We start from the raw sequence: 26,537 nt of genomic DNA on the forward strand, positions 1-26,537 counted from the left end.
TCTCAGGCCGTGTGCTCTGTACCTTCATGCCCTGGGCCTGCACCTTCCAACCTGTACCATGGGAAGGTGTCCAGTGTAGTCTTGGAGTGACCTCCTGTGACCCTGTGAAGGTACCATACCTTGAGCTCTATGAATCTTTCCTGTGTTCTGTAGTTCTAACTGGACTACCTCCAGGATGGGCCACCAGGTCTTAGCCTACGGGGATCCCAGGGCTGTTCTGAATGATCTTCCACCAAGTAAAGTAATGCAATGTGGTTACCTTGCTGTCCTGCTGGCCAGGTCTCTAGAGAGCACAGTGCACTGCTGTGGGTGGTGCCTCTGGTGAGTGCACAGGCTTTTGGATCTTTTACTGTGTCCCTGAAGCATGATGCTTGTTCCTTAAGATGTGGGAGCTCTGACACTGCTTTCTGCATTTCAAGTTCTTGGGTTTCTTGTCAGAATTTCCTGGGGCTGTGGAGCCGAAGCTGGCAAATACAGTTCTGGCCAGTGGTCTGAGATGGTGCCAGCTCCCCTGCAGTTCTGGTCAGTGGTCCGAGATGGCGCCAGCTACCACACTTGGTCAGTCACGCACTCAGGCTCTTTGCAGTGGATCTTGCATTCAAAATATTGGATTTCCTTCCATAGTGGTTCCCGTTGGTGTTTTTGTTCATAAAAATCTTCTGTTGCTGTGTGTGTGTGTGTGTGTGTGTGTGTGTGTGTGTGTGTGTGTGTGAAGATGCTGCCTTCCCAGTAGTTGAATTTTATTTGTTCCAGTTACTGAGATGTACAGCACATTTTGAATCCTCCATATTTTAGATTTAGCTGTTTCATATTTTCCCTTTTTTGTGGTATGAAAGATACTTTTTCTACAACTTTGCTTTGAATCACAGGTTTTCCAGGAACTTATTTTGTATTTAAGGTATTATATACCTCAGGTATTCAATTATTTGTTTCTGTGACATCATGTTCCTTCATGGAGGATTATTGACTATACTATATGGATTGGGTATGAGAAAGGACTCATGCCAGGCATTAGTCTGTGATGGTCTCAGTGAGTTCAGTAAGAAGTGAACTTATTGAGTGTCTGAGTGGGGACCCCACAGACACAAAATGCCAAGAAGTGTGTTAGGTCAGGTCATCATATAAACCCATAGAAAAAGGAACTTTGGGATAATCAGTGTCCACCAGTATTAATCTACTAATGAATTTCCTTATTTAGGTTCACTGCCGCTTCTGCTGTTGGCTCTGAAAAAAGATTCCTAGTATGATGTTCTGTGAACTGAGCTGTAGATAAACAAGAACAGAATGTAAACTATGCTTTTGACCTCTTTCTGCCTCTAGAGACTCTCTTTAGTTCAGGGGGGAAGCTACAGTGACCCTTATTCTTTCTGCATCCAGCAAACACTAGTTCAAGAAAATGGTGTCTCCCCAAGGCTTTGTCATTTTTGTTGCTGCAGTTTTTATTAATTTTGGTTAATTCCTGGAGTCTAAAACCTTCTCTTTTTTCTGTAACTTCTCTGGGTAAAATAATGAGAGTAAGCAAGTAGCTCACCACAGCTAACTCTTTTGTATGAGCCATTACATTTGTTGTTGTTGTTGTTGTTGCTGTACAATGGTGGTTGAACACAGGGGAATTATATCTCTGAGCTTAACTCGCAACCCTGTCTTATTTTTTTTTAATTTTACATTTTATTTTATTTTATTTTTTGGTAGTACTGGGGTTCCTGGAAACCCTTATATCTCTGGGCTATATTCCCAGACCTATTTTATATTTTTATTTGCAAACAGGGTCTCTTATGCCAGAAAGGCTGGCTTTGAACCTGCGCGATCCTCCTTTCTCCACCTCCCAAGCATGGGAATTACAAGCATGCACCACCATGCCTGGCCCTGTTTTATTTTTAATCTTGCAAAAATCTCACTAAGTTGCAGAGAGCCTCAATAAATTGCCTAGGCTGGCTGTGAATTTCCTATCTCAGCCTCCCAAGTACTGGTATTATAGGCATGGGGTACCATGTCCATAAGTAATCTACTTTAATATAGAGCAGTATCTAGGCTTTCAAAACATTTGAAGACATTTAAAATTAATATGTCATCAGGGTGCGATGGTACATGTCTAATCCCAGTACTTGGGAAGCTGAAACAGGAGGATCACAATTTCGAGGCCAGCCTTAGAAATTTAACAAGACTCTCAGAAAGGTACTGTTTTACAACAAAATAGAAACAGAGCTGAGAGTAGCTGGGCATGGTGGTACATGCTTGTAATCCCAATACTTGGGAAGCTGAGATAGGAGGACCATAGATAGGTTCATTGCCAGCCTCAGCTACTTAGTGAGGCCCTCCACAACTTAGTGAGACCCTGTTTGAAAATAAAAAAAATAAAAAATTAGGCTGGGGAGTATAGCTTGGAGGTAGAATGCCCCTGGGATCAATACCTTGTAACACACACACACACACACACACACACACACACACACACACACTAGACTGATAGTACACCTAAGATGTAGAATACCCCTGGTTCATTCCCCAGTACCAAACCAAACTAAACACATTTAATATGTCTATTCAAAACAATGTAATTTTTTATTTGCTTCTATTTATGCCCAAATTTTATTTATAAGATTTTACTTAATGACATTCCTCCACAAAATAATATTTTCTCATATAATTTTTCTAATCTTTAGACATTGAGAAATATACAATATTGCTTGTAAAACTGCATGCACTTATGTACCTTAAAATGACTAACTTTCTAAAATATAAGCTCCTTTTCTATTGTCACATTGTGAGATGATAAAGCAAGAGGTCTGCATGTGATGCATTATAGTTAGGTTTTATTTGTCTTTTATTGCTGTGGCCTTGCAAAAACAAATACTTCACCAACAAATAAAGTAGACAAAATAGGCTCAGCTACAGAAAATACTGCAAATAAAGTTAGAGAAAGTGACAGCTCACTGCTCTTCCAAATATTATGGGAACAATTGCTCTGAAAAGAGATTTTTTTTCTACCTATCCATTTATTTTTCTTCCATAAATTTGTTAAAATGGGCTCTTGTTTGATTATGAAATTTTATGTATATTTCAGTGACTTAAGCACTATATAGGACATTAGGTACTTGAAGATTCATTTAATAAGATATTTTTCTTTTGCTTCAGATGTTCAAAGCAAATTATAATTATAATATATTCATTAATGTGCTTTTCTGGATGAGGCTAATGGACATGATTCATTGGAATTTGAGGAATCAAATTAAATAATAATGGGAATTTCTTAATGATTAGGAAACATTATAGACTCTACTAGAGAAAGAGAGGGCGAAAGAGGAAAAACAAACTTGTGCTAGCTTTCTAGGCAAGTTCCTTACTCTACATATAATTTGGATTTTGACCTGGCATATTCCACAGTTGTTTAAAACACATTTATTGAATGTTTTACAATTACGTGTTTTCCCTGTTTGCTTGGGTAGGTGACCTTTGGTTCAGCTTCTGTGTATATATGCATTTTAATTGAAACATTTAAAGAGTTCCAAGAAAATGGAATTAGTTTTCCAGATGTTGTCTCTCAGAGAAATCTACCCAAGAGGTGTGAAGGTTCTGGGGTTAAATACTTGCCTATGTAATGGTAAAACTGTATCATTTATTTTCTCTACTCTGCTTTCTTTCTTTTTATGTAGTCTATTTTTTGTGATAAGTATGTTCTGTGATTTAACTAGAAATCATGGTTATAGGAATCACTTAAACAGAATGTTTCTATGACCTTAAATAAATCAGTTTCAGATTATAATGTGTGTTAAAGCCAATAGGTTAATTTTATGTAGCATAAATATCACAACCATGAAATACAGCATAGTCAAATGAAGCTGTTTGTTTTTTAAAAATGCTTTTTTTTGTGGTACTGGGATTCCTGGAAACCCTTCTACCTCTTGGCTACACTCCCAGACCTATTTTATATTTTTTTATTTGGAAACAGGGTCTCTTAAACCAGAGCAGCTGGCTTCGAACCTGCGCGATACTCCTGTCTCTGCCTCCCAAGCGTGGGGATTACAAGCGTGCACCACCACGCCCAGCTTAAAAAATTTATTTATTTATTTATTTTGCAGGTTTAGGGATGGAACCTCCAAGCTACACCCTCAACCCTGTTCTTTATTCTTTTATTTTGAAACAGGGTCTCACTAAGTTGCAGAGGGTTCATCAAGATATATACTTATGAGTTATTTCAAAAGCCAATGCTATTTTTAAATCTCTTCTTGTGAAAAATTATTTTTATTAGATATATTGGAATTTCTTAAAACAGAAAATTAGCCAAAACCAAATATGATAAATAACATTATCACATTCTATTACTATTTTTAAAGCCTTTATATCCTTTTTTTAAAAAAATGACATTCAATTTAAAGAAAAATATGCTTTTTGTCATCTCTAAACTGATAGAGACAGCAGTTCCTGAAGGGGAATTTCAGATGTGGCAAAACACAATAGCATCATTAAAATAGTGCATGATTTTCAAAAAGTTCAGTTATGGGCACACTTATTTGTACATTTAGATCTTGGCATGTTTACAAGTCAATCAGGCTAATTCTTACAGTCACATTTGTGCATTTTTTTAGGTTAAGATTAAGATATCACCTATGGATTTTATGTTTTTAGAGAAGGGATTAACAGAATAACAGAATAATAATAATAAATTTCAAAGGAAATTTCTCACTAATGGCTAGTCATAGGTTTACATCCTTCAGCAGTATAAAATATGAGTAAAGTGCTCTTTCCACTCCAAGATGCTCGTCTTTAACATGTACTATTGATGGCCTACACATCTTTTTATTTTATATTAAAACAAAAAACATCAAACAAATAAAATAGCCTTTTAAACCAAATAACAATAGAGGACATTTGTCTATATTTTTTTCTTTTTTTTTCTTTCTATCCAGCATGTGAACCAATTTCTTGTATTTGAGTCATTCTCTACTACATAGAGTCTTGTTAATCAAAGCCTACCTGTAATTATAAGAGCTGAGCAAAGCCTTTGGACCTGTTTGGCAGCAGATGTCTAAATATGTGACCTGTTATCTGAATCAGGGCTTGATAATGGGGAAAAGAAAAGGTGGCATTCATTCTGATCATGGAGAAGAAAACCAATCGTCATTCCCAATTGAAGCCATGATGTGGTGCTAGTGGAAGAATTCAATGTCTGTTCATGCTAAGTATAGAAACCAACATAAAGAACATTAATTACAATACTCAGACTGACAAGATATTAATTTTAGTATTTACTGAGATCTCACTGTGTTGCCAAAATTTATCTAAGCACTATACTTGATTTAACTCATCTATTCTTCATAAAAGTGATTTGTAAGGCACTATCTTTATCTCATTACATAAATAATAATAATAAACAGAAAAAATGAGCAATTTACCCTAAGTGGGTAGAGATGAGGTTCAAGCCCAGGTAGCATGCCTTTAGAATCTAAGTGTTAGCTAATTTTCTGTCTGATCTCTCTTTTCTCCTGCCCTTTACTCCATGTGGGTGTCAATCTTTTAATAATTCTGAGTTTCCCAATATTCCTTAAACATATGGTTTTTATGCCTAAAATATTGTCAAATTTAGGTCCTTATTAACTAAGGGCCCTTCCTGATATCAAAAATATTTTGATAAATAAATTATGATCATTAGCAGATCAATTAATCTATATCTATATCTATCTATCTATATATATATATATATAGATATATATATATGAAAATTTGTGAATGTTCATATTCCTTTAACATTCCAAGCATTTAAAGATGCAAATAAAGTACTGTTTAGAGAATTCACCTTATAAACAAATAATGTTAAACTCATTAATTTCACTTGAACCCACATATGAAATGGACATAATCTATCTTACCTTCTTTAATGTAATCTCCTTATGATAGATATGTGCTTTACCATGGTAGATATGGCCCATAAACCACAAGAGTATATCTGTCCTTGTTGAGACAGAAAAACAGGAGCTACTGTAGGTATGGCAGGGGATTGCTTATAAAAGAGTTAGAAAGACTTGAGAAGCAAAAGTGCATTTTTTTTGCTTTACTTAGACTTCAGTAATTATAGGAAGCCCCTGCCATACCTACTGTTAGAGGGATGAAAGTGAGAAGGAGTTGTGAGCCAGACAGAAATCAGGAGTTATAGAACCCCCATTGTTTTCCTGGAGCCGGAGACTTGGTGTTGGGCTGAATAACCAAGGTAATACTTGACACATTATATTAAATTCAAGAATCATTTTATACATACTCATTAAAATGTTATGTTGCTTAGGAAGTTATTTTATCTTTAATTTTATTAAGTTATTATTAGTTGCAAGCAAGTGTTAGGTGGAACTCTGCTAAGGACAACCACCATTCTTTATGCCTTATTTCAATGAGAAAGCTGATAAGATTATTGAAAATGTTCATGGACATTTCTTCAGTTGCATGTGAGACTATATTTTCAGCATGCTTTATAGTCTTACGTAATTCTTTTAATACAGTACCATAATAATATCAAACTTCAGAATTATGTCTTTGACAATTTCTGTTTTAATTTAGCATGGTATAGAATTTAGGCATGAGACCCTGATTACAACTCCCTTCAGAGATTGAAATGCAGTCTCCGTGCTGTTAGTCTGGTGTGGTGAGGATACTTTCCTGTGAAACTTGCCAGGGCAAGCCTTTGTCACCAAGCATGCTCAGTGTTTAAAACTCATCCATGAGGTTCTGGCTAGGAGCCATGCTTTTTTATTTTTTCTACATGGCAGACAGTTGGGATTAGACAGTGCTTTCAAATGCAGGTGAGTGTCAATAGGAATCAGGGAAATCAATCCACAGATAGTGGAGCACTCAGTCACAAGGGGTCAGACTTTGAAAGACCAAAAATATAGGATGAAATAATAGTTTGGAGCATTAAACACTATCTTTTCCCTCCTCATGTATTTATAAGATGGCACAGGGAAGAGGTACATTTAACACCTTTGTGACTTTTCTCCTAAAAAAGTAATCTCCAAAGTAGAAAGAGGATCTAAAACTAGTGTGATGAGGGAAAAGGAATATTTTTTTCTTGTCTAGAAATAGATTACTTTGGGCAATAAAAAAACAGAAGAGGAAGCACATGGAAATATATGGGTCTTAGAATAGAGATATCATAAGGCCCAAGAGAGGGATGCTGGCAGGAAACATCTCTGCAAAGAAAGAATCCAAGGTAGCATGAGCATGCTTTCCCTGCTGTAATGACAGCACAGGAGACAGAACTAACTATTGACCGAGAACTTTATGTCCATTGTCTTACCAAAAGCTTGCTGCTCCAGAAGGCTCTAGGCCTCTAACAACTCTGGTATTGAAGGGAGAGCTGAAATTAAGTGTTTAACCATCCAAGCAGAATGGATTTGGAATAGAAACTTAAGCAGAGTTGGAGAAAATTAAGTTATATTGTGAAATAAGATCAACATGTGCTGCTGTGATACTACAAAGACTTTTAATAATAAACACATACTTTTAATGAACATTATTGCATGTTTGATTTTTGAACAATAATATTTTTAATGTTTTTATTGGTGCATTGTAGTCATACATCTTAATGGAGTATGAGGTGGCAGAGGCATACATGCATATATCACTGTTAGCCCTTACCCAATTCCTACCCCATTCCCCCTTCTTCTCATGTTTGTAGTGATTGACTTTAATATGTTTGTTAATGTACATTATGTACATTAGGAAATATTCCTCCCCCTTTCATCTTCCTCAATTGGGTCACCTTATTTGCTCATTTATAGTATCATATTTGTATAGAGTTACTCCTATGACCATTTTTTCTCAAGCTTCTACATATTAGGGAGAGCATCTGATTTCTTATTTTTTGTAACTGACTAATATCACTTAGGATAATGTTCTCCAGTTCCATCCATTTACATGTAAATGAAAAAAATGTGTTTTTCTTTATGGCTGAGTAAAATTCCATTGTGTATATATCCCATAGTTTTGTAATCCACTGATCTGTTGATGGACATCTTAGGTGGTTACATAGTTTGGCAATTGTGAATTGTGCAGCTATGAACATAGATATGCGTGAATTAGTTTGGTATTTTGGTTTCCATTTTGGGGGGTTGATACTCACAAGTGGTATTGCTGGATCATATGATAAGTTCATTCACATTCTTCTGAGGATCCTCCATACTGTTTTCCAAAGTGGTTGCACTAATTTGCAATCCCACCAACAATTTTTAGTGTTCCTACTTCTCCATATCTTTGCCAGCATTTGTTATTGTTTGTGTTTTGAATGATTGTCATTCTAGTTGTATTAGGTGAAACCTCAGGGTAGTTTTGATTTGCATCTCTCTGATTGCTAATGACATTGAGCTTTTTCATGCATCTATTGGCCATTTGAATTTCTTCTTTCATGAAGTGTCTTAAGCCATAATTATAAAAACAGCATGGTACTGGCACAAAAACAGATACATAGACCAATGGAGCAGAATAGAAGACTCAAAAACAAAACTGCACACTTACAAGCAATAATATTTAATATGATGTTCACAAAACCTATTGAGATAGATATGATTATTATCTACTTTAAAAGGTTGAGGATCTTGAATGTATGTTATAAAATCACATTTTTATACTGAAACGTTGGCTGGCATCAGACTTAAACATAGGAATCTACTTCTAGATTTGTTGTTCCCTTTTACAATGATGGGAAGAAAGAGGATACAAACAAAACTGCTCTTTGCCAATAAATAAGATAGACCTTTATCTGATCTTGGGTAAAAACTGGAGACAAAATTGAGTAAATGTTACTTGGTGTTATATCTCAGATCTCTTTAGAGGCTTGGGCTTTCCCTAGAGATTAAGACTGTGTTGGACCTTGTAGATAGAAGTTAGATAATTTAGGGAAAGAGAGTTTGAGTGCAGGGCTTAGAGATCACATCTGCTTTGTCATTGTTAATCAGTCTGTCTCCACTGTAAGCACAATCCCTGGAATGAAGACAGAAGAAAGCAGTAAAAATATATTTAATGTCAATTGAATAGATAAATGTATTTTGGACGATCTACTTTTCCTTAAAGTCTTAGTTTCTTTAACAGTAAAGCAGAAAAAATTGCAACCCAGGGCTTTGTTAGGATCTGATGAGATCATATGTTAAAAAACATTTTATGAAATTTAAACAGTTATAAAAATATAAGATATTGCTCTTTCAACCATTTCATGGGATAGATATAATAGAAATAAAAAAATTGAACCTTAAATCATATATGATCCATCACTTGCCAAAATCTCTGTGAAAACATCTGGTATCTCAGGGAGATAGTCTAAGGAACAGGCCAATTATTTAGAGACTAGATTTTCTAAATGCATTCCTTATATTAAGATAGAAAATGAAAAATTAAAATGCTTATATAATCGTCTGCTTAAGATACCATAACAAAATACTATAGACCTGATGGCTTAAATAATAGAAATTTATTTCTTACAGAGGAAGGGATCAAAGTTTATGATCAAGGTGCTGGCAAGGCAAATTGTATTGAGTCCTTTTCATTTGCAGGTTGCCGCCATCTTATTGTGTGTGCTTACATCTCCTCTGTGTGCATGTACTTGAGGTAGATCTCTGCCTCTGTTTTACAGTACTTATAAGGGCACTGATGCCATTGAGGAAAACCATTAATCATGACCTTATCTAACCATAATTACTTTCTAAATGTCCCATCATCAAATACCATTACACTGAGAGTTATGGTTTCAAAACATAAACTTTAGAGAGATACATTGCAATCTAGAGCAACATGAATGGTATAATTTTAATTACTTATAGAAAAGTTTTCTTTTGTTATCATTTAGTTTTATGCCCTGGGCTTTATCCACGAATGCTTATCATAAGACATAGCTTTGTAAAGGATGACTCTGTGACTTTACCCAATCATATCTGAAAACCCTGTTCACTATGATAACCATATTTCAGGAAGCACAAGATGGGTAGGTACTAATCAGACTTTAGTTCACAGGAAAGTTTGCTCTCAATATTCACTTTGGTGTTCCCATTTGTCCAACCATAAACTCTTTTTAATTTTTCTAATAATGTATTTTTCTTACTGGCCTCACTGGCATAAAAACAAAACAAAACAAAGAAACAAGACCTAAATCCAGAGCGTAGTTTTAGTAAACAATTTATGACATGTATCTAATTTAGTTTTGAATTTCTTGGTCATTTAAAAAGTTTCTAGTGTTTCTTGGATGCTTGATGTTAAAAATCATTATTGTTAAATATTTATTTTTCTATAAATTTCGAAATGTTTAGGCTATCATAAAAGCAAAGCAAAACAAAACAAAACAAAACAAAACAAAAAACAACTCAAGGCCTGAAACACGGTAAAAGAAAGCAAAAGACATTCCTTGTCCCAGTGTGAATCTCAGAGGTCTCAGGTCTTCTTACTGTCTTGTTTTATTTTCCACATTAATAAATTTAGAAGATTGTGGTGACCTGTTTGTTTTACAATTTTGGAAGGAGATAATTTTTATAAATTACAACACTCTAAAGAACCAGAGGGTTTAAATTCTAGGAGCAATATAAATAATACATTATACTTCAGCCCAGATAATTTCTATAGACACAAAAAAGAATGAATATGCATAAAGGTTTTAAATTATCATTATTTTGAAAGGAGAAGACCAGAAGAGTACAAAGCCACATTTTTGTGAATTTCAGAAGCAGATCCTGATTTTAATATGCTTTCTGTCATGTTGTAGTCATGTCAGAGAAACAGATGCTAAGAGGCACAAGCAAAGCTCATCTGATCAGAGAACTGGCAAAGCAGCTGCAAAGTAGCATGTGAGGATGTGCTTTGTAGGGTCTGTTGTTTAGTCCAGCTTAGAAAACCCTGGAGAATGACAATTTATACTCGGTTGAAGTTTGTTTTTACTTAGATTTAACACTAAACAAGCAAACACACAGTAAGAAAGATCCACATTCAAGTGTGGGAGAAGCATCACTGCCTGTTGTATTCCCCTGAAGGCACATTCCAAGTTCAATGGTCAATGTAGCCCTTAAACAGTAAGGAATCTGTCATGTTAAAGGAAACCACAAGAACAGGATTACTTTTTTCCCCTATTAGCCTGGGGATAGATCCAAATTATAGCCAAAGGTCTCTCTTATTACCAGTAAGGTCATTCTCTTTGACAATATTAACTAGTTCTATATTATATTTCTTAATACTATCATTTGGCTTAAAGCAGTCAGGTCTATAACCTACTACAAATATAAATGTGGAAAAACAAAGCAGACTCTTCTGAATAGAGGTGTGTATATGTGTTTATGTATGTATATGTGTGCACACATGTGTGTGTGCATATAAATACATATCAATACAGATGTACATACATATATACACTATTAGAAATTACTTTTCTGGGGGTTTCTACACCCCAAACTGAAACAAATCTTATTTAAACAACATAATATAATTGTACAGGTAAATAATTTTATCCAAGGGATAAAGATACTAGATAAAGACAGAATTTATAACTGAAGGCCATTGTAGTTCATTTTATGTCTAAAGTATTTAGAATTGTATAATGTGGATTGCAAAATAAACTATATAAGGTAGTAGTTTTGACTCTTGTGTCTGAAAGAGTCAATAGAAAGGTTTGAATATTTTCTTAAAGATCTTTTTGTTAGCCGGGCATGGTGGTACACACATCTAATCCTCGTATTTGGGAAGCTGAGACAAGAGGATCACTTAGGTTTGAAGCCAGCCTTAGCTACTTAGTGAGGCTCTCAGCAACTTAGTGTGACCCTGTTTCCAAATAAAATATAAAATAGGTCTGGAAATGTATCTCGGAGGTAGAAAGCCTCTGGGTTCCATTCCCAGCACCACAAAAATTTCTAATAGTTGGTTGTAACTATTAGAAATTATAATGGCTTATAGTATGATTTGTCTTGTGATACGATATGGCTTTACAATGTGATTTATAATAAATAATAAACATTCTTATATGATTAATATATCATAAAAATTTAAAAATTATAATAATTTGAGCTATGGTAGGCCTTCAGTGTTTTATTTTGGTTAATTCTTCTGCGCATCCTTTATAAAATTCTTTACATGTGTTTCCTACAAATTTATTGGCAGTAAACAAGGAGCATCCATGAGGTTTCTGTAATAATTTGTGCACCAAATGATTTCCTAAATAAAGAACTGATTTAGTAAATAAAGAAAAATATGGAGAAAGTCTATAGATTATAGATAACCATAGAGCTCATTTAAAAAAAAGTTATACTTAAAAGTAGTAAAAGAACATCTAAGACTTCCGGGAAGATGGCGACCGAGAAAAGCGGGGCTTAAGAGCCCCGCTAACAACAAATCTCCATTACCACAAAATCAGCGCCTTTCATAGCCAGAAAACACCATCACCAGTGAAACAAAAAATCACCAGGCTCCAGAGAGAAAGCGGACTGAGAACAGAGCCACAGAGGAGATACACTGGCCTCGCGCCCGAGGACGCGGCAGACGCGGCAGCAGCGCCATACTGCCGGAGGCACCGGCGAATTCACGGGACGGCTACAGCAAGCCGAGGTGAGCCACTGTGGAACAGCTAGGCGGGATTTCTCCGCGCAGAGAGCATCTAAAGCTCCCAGAGGCCGAGCTCAGCACACGCTGCAGGGATTCAGAGTAGAAATCAAAATCAAGAAGAAAAATGCCAGCCCCATAGCCGAGGGCGTAGCAGCGGCACCATATTGCCACCGGCGGCAGCAGCAGCGAATTCAGCGAGGCCAGTACAGCTACATCTGCGTACTCAAGAACAGTGAGTCAAATTGCGGGCCACAGAGGAGAAATCCCAGTACTGTACTCCCTGGGACTTGACCCAGTGGGAGAGGGGCGGTGGCAGAGATATCACACCATAGGAGAACGTGCAACCTGGCACCCCCCCACACTCTAAAGCAGCCTCTATCGACTCTCTGGGTCGGAGACTCTGTGATAAAACCCAGTAAAGGAGTAGTGGGGTCCGAGATACTACTGACTCGAGATCCAGAACACCTTAAGGGAAGTCATAGTGACCCAAGGGAAGAACCCAGAGAAGGCACAAACATCGGAAATCATGGGAAAGAGGAATAATACTGGAGCAATTAATGCCCACAACCCCACAACATCAGAACCCGATAAAACAGAAAATCAGAGATTTCTAGAAGATCAAATCAGGAAAATAACTGTAGAAATAATAGAGGTGCTCCGAAAAGAACTCAGAGAGAGCCAAAAAGAGATAAAGGATGCAATTAATGAAGTAAAGGCCTCAATTCAAAGCACAAACAATCGATTAGAACACATGGAGAACAGAATCTCACTCTTAGAAGATGAGCAATCCAAAAATGAACTCATAGTTTCTAATCTAGAAAAAAATATCCGACAGCAGGAATCTGATATTGAAGAAATATGGGCCCATTTTAAGAGAGCTAACCTAAGAATAATTGTAATAGAGGAGGGAAAAGAAAGTGAAACCAAAGGGATCAACAATCTCTTCAAGGAAGTAATAGCAGAAAATTTTCCAAACATAGAGCAAGAGGTTGATACACAGGTCCAGGAAACTTATAGAACTCCCTTTAGACAGGATCGGAGAAGAGGATCCCCACGCCACATAATTGTCAAAATGACCAATGTGGAAGCCAAGCAGAGAATCTTAAAGGCAACAAAAGCAAAGGGCCAAGTGACATTCAGAGGCAAACCAATTAGAATCACTCCAGACTTCCCAAACCAAGTCATGAGAGCCAGAAGGGCTTGGAGTAACATATTCCAAACTCTGAAAGAAAACAACTTCCAGCCAAAAATTTCCTACCCAGCAAAACTTTCTATCAAATTGGATGGAAAAATAAGAAGCTTCCATGACAAACAGAAACTGAAGGAATTTATGTCTTCAAAACCAGCACTAGAGAAAATACTCAAAGAGATTAACTACAAAGAAGAAATAGGTAACACACACCAGAACCAGAGAAACAAGAGTTTCCATCCAACAGACAATTAAGATTGGTTATCTGTGGAGATTCATTATTTATGTTAGTCTTTTACCTATCTCTAAAGGGTATTGTTTGCCTTTATTGTTGTTAATTTTTAGGATTTCTAATTGGAATATTAATATACCTTCAGATATAGCAATTGGAAATATTTTATCCCATTCTATTAGTAACTGTTAACTCTGTTTACATTGTCTTTGGATATACAATTTTTCTATTTTTTTTATTTTTTAGGGAGTCTGTATACTCCTCTGTTGCCTGTGCCATTGAAATCATAACCAAGAAATCACTGCCAATTTCAATGTTGTGAGGTTTTATGACCCAGATTTTCTCCTAAAAGTTTATAGTCTTAAGATTTATATTTAGGTCTATTATCTATTTTGAGTTAATATTTGTATATGGGATTTGGTAAGGGTCCAATTTTATTCTTTTCCATTTAATTATTATTTTTTAACAATATTTAGTTAAAAGATTATCATTTCCACCACCAAATGTTCGTGGAAACCTTGTCAAAAATAACTTGACAATATAGGGAAGAATTTAGCTCTAGGCTTTTATTTAACTCCAATGGTTTATATATATCTGCCTTTAGAATAGTACTACACTGTTTCAATTATTGTAGCTTTATATGGTTTGAAATCAAAAAATATATATCTTCTAGCTTTGTTCTTTTTCAAGATCGTTTTGGGTACCTAGACTCCATATTCCATATTAGGATAGATTTTTTTCTGAAAAATAAATACATAAATATATGATAGTTTCACCTAAAAAATAGAAAAAAATATTCTCTGTTAAGAAAGAAAGCAAAAAGAAATATTGAAATGTTATCTTTAAGTCATCAAAAGCTTGGTATCAGACAAATGAAACTGTTATGTGAGATTATAATTTTTAATTTTAGATAAATTGCCATAATACTAGATGTCAATTATTAAGCCAAGCATGGGAGGGAGGGATAGGGAGAGAATGGGGTGGGGATTGGGTGGGGGCTGACTGGGAAAAGTGTGCATGTATGTCTACAAAAGTATGTACCCTACTATGATGTATGAATACAGTGCACCAAAAAAAAAAAAGAAAAAAAAAAAAGAACATCTATATATCTCAAACAGATCAGAGTTAGAATTATGCTATTATTTCTTTTAAACAGACCAAAATACAACAACCCCAAACCTTTTATATAATTTTCTTGAATTATCTAATGACATTTGTTTATAAGAACAGGTATATTAGTATCTATTCCTCTAAGTATAGCTAAAACCCTTGAGTGTTGTATATGAAACAAACACACACACACACACAAAAAAAAAAAAAACAGTAGAAGGTTGATAAAAAAGGCAGATGGGACTTTGATGTCTGACACAGCAGTGAGTACCCATTTTTTGTTTTGTTTTTTGTCTCATACATTGTAGATTTGGCACTGCAGAAACCAGAAACATGAGTAAATTTTATTCTTAGGCTTTGCAGATGGAGGTTTGATAATCTGAGGATCCTATTAAGACAGAGGCCTCTTAGATAGTAACTGCTATACTTTAACCAAATGACACTGAATAACTGTGGCCTAAAGTCCAGTAGGAAAGGCAGAATGGAAAGTTAGACTTCAATTTCTGCTAGGTAAGGAGTCACCAAAAGGCCAGGCCAGTTGATATTAGAGAAGGGAGCAGAGACTTTTATTCATGATGGACACTAGGGAACCCTCCCATTCTATTTTAAGAGTGGAGATCATGTGGGGAACCTGGACTTCCACCCTCATGTATATAGTGAGGATCCTTCTCCCACATATTGATGTGGTGTCAGAAATGCCCCAGGTAAAAGCCTTGTCTTTCCCACTACTACCATTCCAGGGTATAAGTAGAACCAAGTGAGAAGTTTTGAGAAATTCCTGTACCTCTAAACTAGGGTGATATGATGGCAAGCTTAACAAAGTGCTTCAGTCTCCACTGCCAACCCACCAATGACAGGAAGCTCCTCTCACATATCACATATGAAACTGGTGATGCGGAGTGGAAGACCTGGAGTGCTGCCAGAAAAGGTCTGCTAAAATACAAGAACCAAATAATATCCAGGTTTATAGAATCCCAAACACTGAAGTTTTAATTCAAAACCACTAATCATAAGAAGAAACAAGAATATCTAAATTTGAATAAGAAATGACAAGCAATAGAAATCAACACATGATATTACACAATTCTATAGTTATTTGACAGGGTTTTTGAACAGCCACCCAAATATGCTAATATGGTAGAAACATATAAAACATTTTTTTTTTTTGGTGGTACTGGGGTTCCTGGAAACCCTTCTAACTTTGGGCTACACTCCCAGACCTATTTTTATACTTTTTATTTGGAAACAATGTCTCTTAAGCCAGTGTGGCTGGCTTTGAACCTGCACTATCCTCTTGTCTCCGCCTCCCAAGCGCAGGGATTAGAAGCATGCCACCACGCCTCGCCATATAAAACAATTTAAAATCTCAGCAAAAGATAGAAGATATAAAGAAGAATAAAGTGAGAATTTTAGAATTATAAAACATAATATCTGGAATAAAAAATCTCAATGATGGGCTCAGAAGCAAATTGAGGAGACAGAGGGAAGAATCAATAAATGAGGATAGAACAATAGAAATTCTCCAGTCTCAATGATATAGAGAATTATACTAAGAAAATGAGCAGGGTTCTGTGTGACTTTAACAAAAACATAAGCCAGACATGATGGGGCACACTTGAGATAGTAGTATCACAGGTTTGAGGCAGGCCTCAGCTTCTTAGTCATGGCCTTTGCAACTTAGTGACTTAGTGAGATCCTTCTTAAAATAAAGAATAATAAAAATAGGGGTAGAGGAGTAGCTCTGAGAAAGAATGTCCCTGCATTCAATCCCAGTTCTAAACACACACACACACACACACACAAAAAAAAAAAAACTCACAAAGATACAATATTCATGTCATAAGAGTCTAGGAGGAAAGAAGTGAAAGGGCAAAGCTAAAAAAATCCTTGAAGAAATAATGCAAAATTTTTCTATATTTGGATAAAGTTATAAATGTAAAGAATCAATAAGTTATATAAATACCAAGAAGGATAAACCTAAAGAAGTCTATTCTAAGATATGTTATAATAAAACCTGTGAAAATTATAGACAAAGAAAGCACTCAAAACCATAGAAAATCAGTGTGTTACAGATAAGGGAATATTATTTGAATTATAGAACATTTTCATGAGAAATTATGTATAACAATAGGAAATAGCACAAAAATTTTATGTGCAGAAAGAGAAGACCAATTGATTCATAATTATACATCAGTTGAAATATCTTTCAGGAGTTAAGGGAAAATAAAATCGTCCTTAGTTGAAGATAAACACAACATTGGCTATTGCACTTAACCCAAAAAGAGTGGCTAAAGGAATTCCCCTAAAAAGAAAGATAATGATAGAAATAAATTTTTCAAAAAATGTATGAAGGTAGAAAGAATAAAGAAAATAAAAAATATAGTATTTACATATATTTATATATAATATGTAATATATGCAATATATATGTGTAAATGTAAAATGCATTCCTTCTCCACTTAAGTTTTCTAAATTATATTTGAAAGCTAAATTATAAATTATTATCGTAACTAATGTCTTCTAGTGTATATAGGAAAAATCTTAAGGCAGTTTCAAATGGGGAAGTTTAAAGGGCCTAAAGATGTAGTTTTTACACTTCACTTAGTTTTGTAATAAGTTAACATCAGTAGAGTATGATTAAATTATGTATTTGGTCAGCAGCAAATTGCATATACAATGCTGGTCCCATAAGATCATAATGGAACCAAAAATTTATTGTCTAGTAATGTGACAGTCATTATAACATTATCATCCTGCCATGCGTCACCCATGTGTTTGTGGTGATGCTATTGTAAAAAAATCTGCTATGTTACCAGTGGCATAAAAGTACAGCATATACTGTTATATAAAGTATGTTATACTTTATTTTATTTATTTATTTATTTATTTATTTATTTATTTATTTATTTATTTATTTATTTTGGTGGTGCTGGGGTTCCTGGAAACCCTTTTACTTCGGGGCCACACTCCCAGACCTATTTTATACTTTTTTTTATTTGGAAACAGGGTCTTTTAATTCAGCGGGGCTGGCTTCCAACCTGCGCGATCCTCCTATCTCTACCTCCCAAGTGCGGGGATTACAAGCGTGCGCCACCACGCCAGACAATACTTTATAAGGATAATAATGTTACTATTTTTATACTTATAATTTACCAATTTTATCCTCATTCAAGCTGTATTCCTTCTACCTATAAAATAATATTTACTGTAAACAGTATGCCATGTTATACTGGCAGCCTCATAATGCTCATGTTACCACGTTCCGTGATTTGATCATTTTCTCTTGTGCTTAATTTAATATTATGTTGTTTTGTTTAACATGACACCTAAGCATACAAAATTCTCTGCTAAAGAAATACAGAGAGATAACTTAAAAATATATAGGCAAATTAAAATTAGTTTCTAATTCTGTTGAATTAACCCACAGGAAGGCAGGGAAATACAAACATAGAAATGAATAACAGAAAATCAAATAGGAAGCAAAAAATAAAATGGCGGTTTTAAGTTTTAACTTAATAATTACATTAACTTTAAATAAACTAAAAAAAGACATAGAGTCAGCCAAGTTTATAATCCCACTACTTGGGAGGATCTCAGGTTTGTGGCCAGCCTCAGCTACTTAGCGAGGTCCTGTTTAAAAATAAAGAATAAAGAAAAAACTGGAGATGTAGCTTGGAATAAAATGTACCTGGATGCAATCCTGAGTCACACACACACACACACACACACACACACACACACACACACAGATAGAATTAGAGGAGTAAATAAAATAATGACCCAGTCTATGCTGTCTTTATAAATCTCAATTTTATAATCATTTACATAAACTGAAAAAGGCTAAAAATGTTATAGTAAAAAAGCATTAAGCAAAATATATCAAAAGTGACTAAGTAAAATAGAAGCAATATCTGTTCAGCAAAAATTACAATAGAGAAGAACATTACATACATGATTAAAATGCCAGTTCACAAAGAGTATATAACAATCCTACATATTATGCACAAAAGAGATGCTAAATGCACTAAACAAATTCCATAAGCCTAAAAATAGAAAAAATCTACAATTACAGTTTGATACCTCATTATTTTCCCTCAATAATTGATAGAATGACTATACAGAAAGGAAAATACTCTTTTGCAATCTGTAATTATTTCAAAATAAAAATTTTAGTTAATGAAAAACTAGAAAAATTCCAAACCTATTGGCTTATGTAAGATTATAAATAAATCTTTCTATGATTAATATGTTATAGCAATTTATAAATTTCATAGAAATTTCAGCTATGGTAGATTTTTGAGTGCTGAAATATTAACCAATTTTTAGTATTCCATTGTAAATTTTCTTACATTTATACCTTGTAAATACACTGACTAGCAGAAAAAAATATGGGAAAATTCATCAGGCCCTTCTCATTTAGTTGAGCTCAGAACAATTGTTATATATAACTGATAGTGAATAGAAGGCAACAAAAACACATTTCAGTTATCTACATTTTTATGGAACACTTCTGTCATCAGTTGTTGGTATTTTTTCCATACCAAGCAATTCTCTAACTGTACAAACACAGCTGAGTACCCTGTATTGGATAGGAGTAAGCACAGGGCTTCTATGCCTTCGTTGGGTGCTTCATCCTTTGTACCTCTACTGTTTCAGCAACCCCAGAAACTCATCAAATCTCATTAATCTATAGGTCACCCTTCCTTCACCTTGGGTGGGTGTAAAGTCTCAACCCTCTAAATCCTCTAATCAGGACACTTTCTGGTGAGTCCACCTAGGAGACTTACTCTAAGTCACCTTATTAGCAGGAACTGAGGTGCGATAAAAAGGAATTCTTATGAATAACAAAGACACTGCTATCACTAAGGAAATTCCAAAGATTTTAGGAACTCTGACAGGAACTAGAGACAAAGATTAAATGTATTTCATAATACACCACAAAAGAGACACTTAGAAAAGATCTAAAGAACAGAAATAACCATAGGGCTTATTTTGTTTTGTTCCAATTAGCAAAAGTACATCTACTATATCAAACAAACATTTTGAATTATAGCATTTCTCTCTTTCCAAGACATTTAAATAAAACCACCTCACATATAATTCATATGTAATTTATTTGAGTGTCTGATCTACACAAAATATAGATGCAAGACTGAAATAAATCTCTATTAACTAGATGTGAGACTAGAAGTCTATATAATATTTCCTGGCACAAAAACAGATGATCAAATGCACAATGATTTGTCTGTATTTCTAAAATTAATTAAATTACAAACTTTTTCTTTTTCAATATTTATCTGACTGCCAAATGCTAAAATGTTTTCAAATAATAAGACTATAAGCATAACTATTTCTATGGTTAATTTGTATTCTACCAAACTTTCTGAGATAATATTTTGCTTATCCTGAATATTATTTAACATTAATATGATTTTAAAAATTCTTGCTGAAGTCCTAAAAATAGATTGAACTCATAATCAGATTTAGTAGTGATTTAATAAAAACAATAGTGGTTAAGATGTTTACATATCAACTTTTTTAACTAGTTTCTGAACTGTCTCTTTGTGTCATTGGGTTTTCTTGAATGAGTTCAAATTTTTGCTTTTGGTGCTAGATATTGAACCTAGAGCCTTCTGTATGCAGGGCAAGTGCTCTACCATTAAACTATACCCTCATCTGGGGAGAATATCGTTCAAAAAACATGTATTTTTTGATGTTTAGAATAAAAGAGAAAAAAAACATAAAGACTAGTAAAGTAAGTTAATAGGTAATTATTTCTTTCCAGTATGGGTGGTATGGGGCAAGGATGAAACTTCTAATTTGGCTCTGCATATTATATTGTTATCTTTTCTTCCTGTTATAACACAAGGAGCAAACAGTAATTGTTTCCATCAGTTTTATATTGCTTCATAACAAACTAGTCCTAAATTTAAAACAACCATTATGTCGTTTATTGGTGATTCTTTGGTCAGCTGCTGGCCTGCCTTAGCATGGCTGTGACAGGAGTGGCCTATTACTGGGTTGTTTTGACTGAGGATGCATAGTTTAGAATGGTTTCAACCTTTCTGTTAGGCAGTCTGCAGATCTTAAGTTAATATGGCTGATTTCTGCTTCATGTATCTTCATGTACCTTTAGGATAGTCCCAGCTCCTTCACATGTAATGAAAAGATTCCTAACTGGGAGATGGTGTAAGCCACATAGCAGAAGTGTCTCAGTAGCTTATATAGAGAAGGAGGGAGTGGAGAGGGAGCTGGAGGAAAACGCATCAAGTGTTATGTGCATGTGTGAAATGATCACTATGAACTACATTATGATGTGAGACTATAATGCACCAATAAAGGTATAAAATATAAATAAAACTTAAAAAGTAATTTTCACACCTTTGCGTATGTCCTTTCTGCTGCTATTATCCAATTAGTTAAGGCAAGTAGCTAAATGCAGATGCAACCAGGAGAGAGAGAGAGAGAGAGAGAGAGAGAGAGAGAGAGAGAGAGAGAGAGAGAGAGAGGCAGAGAATGGAGAGATGTCTTAACTTTCAATAGCAAAATCACATACATTGAGAAATGGAAGAATTTATGGTTAATTTTTGTAATTTATTAATACATGTTTAGACAAAATAGAAAGGTCTTCTTCCATAGACTTATGCTAAAATTCTTTGTAAAAATCAATAAAAATGTGCTTCTCTGGTAATCATCTAGGATGCAAATACAGTCTTATTTTATGGTCATTTTCATAGCTGTAGGAATTCTAATGAAACGTTTATTGTGTTTTAGTCTACAGTATATAAAAAAATTCATGAGTAAAATATATTAAAAAATTAAAAATAAATGTAAAATTTGTGTCAATTTAAAAGCTAAGCTCATAAGTATATTTGATAACATTAAGATGTGAATATTGTAATGCTCATAAGAAAGAAAAGGAAAACACTGGATTAAATTAACTACTTTTTCTGTTTAAATTGAAAGCCTCAATCACATAAAATCAGTATGAAGACTAATAATAACCAATCAAAGTTTATTGGAAAAAATACATTGGCAGCAATAAAATACCTAAGCAACTGTGAATTACCTATGTAGAAAAATGTATTTTAGTGTATAGAATGAAAATAATAAATGATATAGAATAATATGGAGATTTGAATATAAAAAATGTGCTATAGTAGCTGGGCATGGTAGTGCATGCTTTGTAACCCCATGCTTTGTAACCTCCCAAAAAGGAGGATGGCAGTTTGCAGACAGCCCCAGCTACTTAGTGTAGCCCTTTGCAACACAGTGAGACCCTGTTTCAAAATAAAGAATAAAGAATAGGGCTGGGGGTGTAGCCCGAAGAGAGAATGCCCCCTGGGTCCCATCCCTAGTACCACTCAAAACAAGCGTTATTTTAATGTGGTGAATAGAACAATTGAACTTTCTGCCACTTTGATGCAAATACGAAGGCTCCAAAATGATTGTGACATTCTGAGTTGTGATTTGCTTTGAAACTCAGTTCATGCTGTTCTTTTACATTACAGTTGCCTAATGGCTATTCTTATTTACTGTTTTTAAGGAAATGTACATGGTAAACCAGTCCTAGACAAATGACAGGTTACTGTCCCAGAGAGCTTGTAGTTAAGAGACTTGTATTTAAGGGCTTGTAGTTAATATAATGTAAAACAAAATAAAGCAAGAATACTGACTGCCCCCTAAAGCTTATATACTCAGTAAGGCATGGAAATGTTTTTGCAGAAATTAAGGGAAAGAAAGAGAAAAAATATTAGAACCAGGTGTGGTGGCGCATGCTTGTAATCCCCGCGCTTGGGAGGCGGAGACAGGAGGATCACGTAGGTTCGAAGCCAGTCACGGTGGCTTAAGAGACCCTGTTTCCAAATAAAAATATAAAATATGCTAGAGATTTTTTTAATCCTTAGTATTTTATATATCTTCCTATCTGTGCTTTATAGCATAGCAAAGATTACTGAGGTGTCATATTACCTTTTCCAAATTCAGACATGGAAAAAAGGAAGAAACATGAACAATAAACATATTAAAATTTGTGGGATGTATAGATAATTATAAGAGGGAATATTCTGATGATGTTAAAATTATGAAAATATGCCCTATGTTTCATTATTGGTAGATAACTCATGATATATTTCATATAAATAGCTATTTCATATTTTATAGAAAACTCTTGAGAGTATTTTTAAGCTCTTTTGGAGCCTATAATTTCTTTGTAAAGCCAGTTGTCTTAATGTAAAAGATTATTAGAAGGACTAATTTAAAGAACAGTACAAAGTTTATCCTAAAAAGTATCTCAATGATATTAAAGGATTTAAAAATGGGTAAAAATTAATCAAATTTGCATTCTAGAAAGATCACTCTGGCAACCATGAGATGGAAGTCAGTAGAATTATGGGGATGTAATTATAATCCTGTTAATAAGAGATGAGAGCTTGAAGAATGGCAAGAGAAATAGTAAAAGTAAAATGATTTCATGGGATTTAGAAATTGATGAGAACACGCCGTAATTGAGGAAGATATGTAAGATAATCAAAAGTGAGTGCTATCAATTATTTTTGTACGATTTACTAATACTAGGAATGAAAAACGCATGTTTTGAAATTTTGTGTTAAAGTGTCTGTGAGACATCCAAGTGAAATGTCCAAAACATATTGGAGAGATATCAAGAGAGCATTCTGAACTAAATCCACAGGGTTGGACACAGCATCTCCACATTCATTTGAGAGTTATTTATCAAATGTGCACAGTGTGCTGTTGTTCCTGAGCTTTTTTGACAATGAGTGATGCTGAACAGGACACCTGTATTCAAAGAGCATACAACCTGCTGGACAATGACCATAACTGTCTGGAGTTACAATTAGAAATTGATGCACATAACACTGTTAATTTAATCTATTTGGTTGAAGATCACTTATTTTGAAAACATTAGTAATTGGGGGACTGTAGTATTCATTTAAATATAAGCATTATTATTCAATTTTCATATTTGTTTTAGTGCAAAAACAGACATTCTAATGTGGAAGATGTAGATAAACAAAAATGACTTATTTATGGATATTTACATTGTACCTAATAGATATTAAGTATTTCACTGTGTACTGACATTAAGATTTTGTCCTCTCTTTTCCAGCCAATGAGAAGTGTGCTAGCTTCCTATTACGCTAGAGTTTTTGCACATGCAGTTTCCTTCCTCCTCTCCCTCCTCCTCCTCCCTTTTCTTCTATTTATCCTCCACTCGCACTTGTTTATTTCTATATGCCTCTCAATTTCCACATCTTTGTCTCATACCTCACAGCGGACAAGGTGATGAGCTTCCATGGCTTCTTACACTTACCCAGGTCCTGGAAAAATTTCCCTGCACGTTGTAATTACCTATTAGTACCAGGAAATTTAGAGAAAAATAATTTGGACAAAAGCATATTTTCCAGCTTGAGAGTATGTGTAAAATTATGATTTAGTCGCAGGATTTAGTCTTAACATTGATGATCTTGGCACATATAAAAGTCATTTGCAGAGTCTCATGAATCATACGTTACACCTATTACTATTTCTGAAGTTTCTTTACTTATATTTTCCAATTGTAAAACGTTGCTGTGTTTCACATGATTAGTAAAAATTATATCAGATGAAAAGGTAGGAAGCTGATAAGCTTTTATAAGCCATTTGAAACATACTTTTAATCAATGGCCTGAAGATTGACTGCTGATACTTCATCCTCACTCTTAGAATCTTTACTCCCTAGTTTGAGCATTAGAGAAAACATAGGTCCCTTCTCTTTCTCTATTTGGCTGATCTCACTTAACATAATGTTCTCCAGATCTTTCCATCTTCTTGTGAATGGCATGATTTTGTTCTTCTTCATAGCTGAATATAATTCCACTGAGCACTGGGGATACCAGAGTGACTCTAGATAATGGAGGAGAAATCTCAGAAAAGCTAAAATGGAAGGATAGGAGAGGAGAAGGCGAGGTTGATTAATGGAGGAGCTACATCTGAATATGTGTAAAAGTATGAATATAGCATGATTAACCTGGACACTCATTGTTGGGAAGAGGAGAAGGGGAACCAGTGGTGGGGGGAAGAGGTCACCAAGCACAGTCTAAATGTATACCATTTTCAATATGTTCCACATATAAATAAAATTTTAAAAATAAAAAAATAAAAACACACACAAAAAGAATCTTTACTTCAATGACAATTGCCCTCTGATTTGTATTCACTATTATTGAATAGAATGACAAGCTTAACAAAATGATAAGTACTTATTATTTTATATTATATGAACAATTTATATCAGGGGAAAGGTAGTATTTGACTCACTTAAACTGAGTTATGAATTGATGTTTCATCTTATAATTTTGATGTCTTAGGAATACAAGCTCTCCTGGCCAGAGAACCAAGAGAGCATGATGAGGGCCAGTATTCAAAAGCAAAATCACCTCCATCCTATGGTCACAGTTTCAGGTATTATAACCAGAAAAATTGTTTTAGATTATTTTTCTTGATGACAGGGTTTTTTCCCAGTATGATACATGACTATGTCATTAGGTTTTATTCAATTATATTACTCCACAATGCATTTGATCTTTTCTGTCCACGCTTTTTGAAAATTCTAATAGGCAATATGGCCTTGCAAAAGTCTAGAGTTCCGCAATTATATGGACTTTGGCAAAAATCATGCCAGATTATGGCAATAAACTACTTTCTGTCTTCCTGCACTGTGCTTGTTAAATTTTATCATCAAGTCAAAAGCCCTGGTCTGTGGCCTACAACCGTAGAAACCTGAAGCCAGGATTTGGCCAATAACTATGATGGATTTCTTTAAAGAATAAGTATATACCATAACACTTAGTTTATTTGGAATAAAGAACTTTGACTGGAATTATAGTTTTGTCTTCAGTTATAATGAATAAATATAAGCACTTGAGTCATATCACATAATACATTCACAACAAAACAAAAAACATAGAGTTATACAGCTTAATCTGAAAAGAGAGTGCCTTTAATGCACTTTCATTCTGTGTTGTAGAGGAAAACCTGGACTTCTGAACTCAATTATTCACTCCCATAAATTTATTAAAGCAACACACATTTTGAGCCTTTGGTATATGTCATGTAGCATTCTATAAGCTGAGGTCATAATAGTGAGTGAAACAGAAAAAGTTTCTTCTCTAATGAAGGTTATAAAATTTGTTTTATTCAGAAACAAACATTTGTGAATGATGTTTTAATGCTTTATTATGGTATATGACCCTTATTAAGTGTGGTTAAAAGACAAGAACAACACATACTGTCACAATTCTCTTTGTAGCCTGTATATCAAACGTTGTCAAGGGTTATCTGACCCCAGGATATGAACTATTTGAACATTTTACCTTAGTGAGTGCACAGAAGCTAATAAGTTAGCAAGATTTAAACCTTATCTGCTGTTTTTATATTTTTTTGTTGTTGTTC

General features: G+C 34.5%; 1 pseudogene across 1 annotated transcript in view; it reads left to right on the forward strand.

Moving 5' to 3' along the window:
- LOC308264110 (transcription elongation factor, mitochondrial-like) overlaps positions 1-26,537 on the forward strand; it is a 149,736-nt pseudogene that overhangs the window by 57,435 nt on the left and 65,764 nt on the right. The window contains exons 2-3 of the transcript in view: positions 154-236; positions 439-632. The product of the transcript in view is annotated as a transcription elongation factor, mitochondrial-like (transcript). The remainder of the gene's footprint in view (positions 1-153; positions 237-438; positions 633-26,537) is intronic.

This window comes from Muscardinus avellanarius, assembly GCF_963383645.1.
Source record: "Muscardinus avellanarius genome assembly, chromosome: 6".
Lineage (NCBI taxonomy): Eukaryota > Metazoa > Chordata > Mammalia > Rodentia > Gliridae > Muscardinus > Muscardinus avellanarius.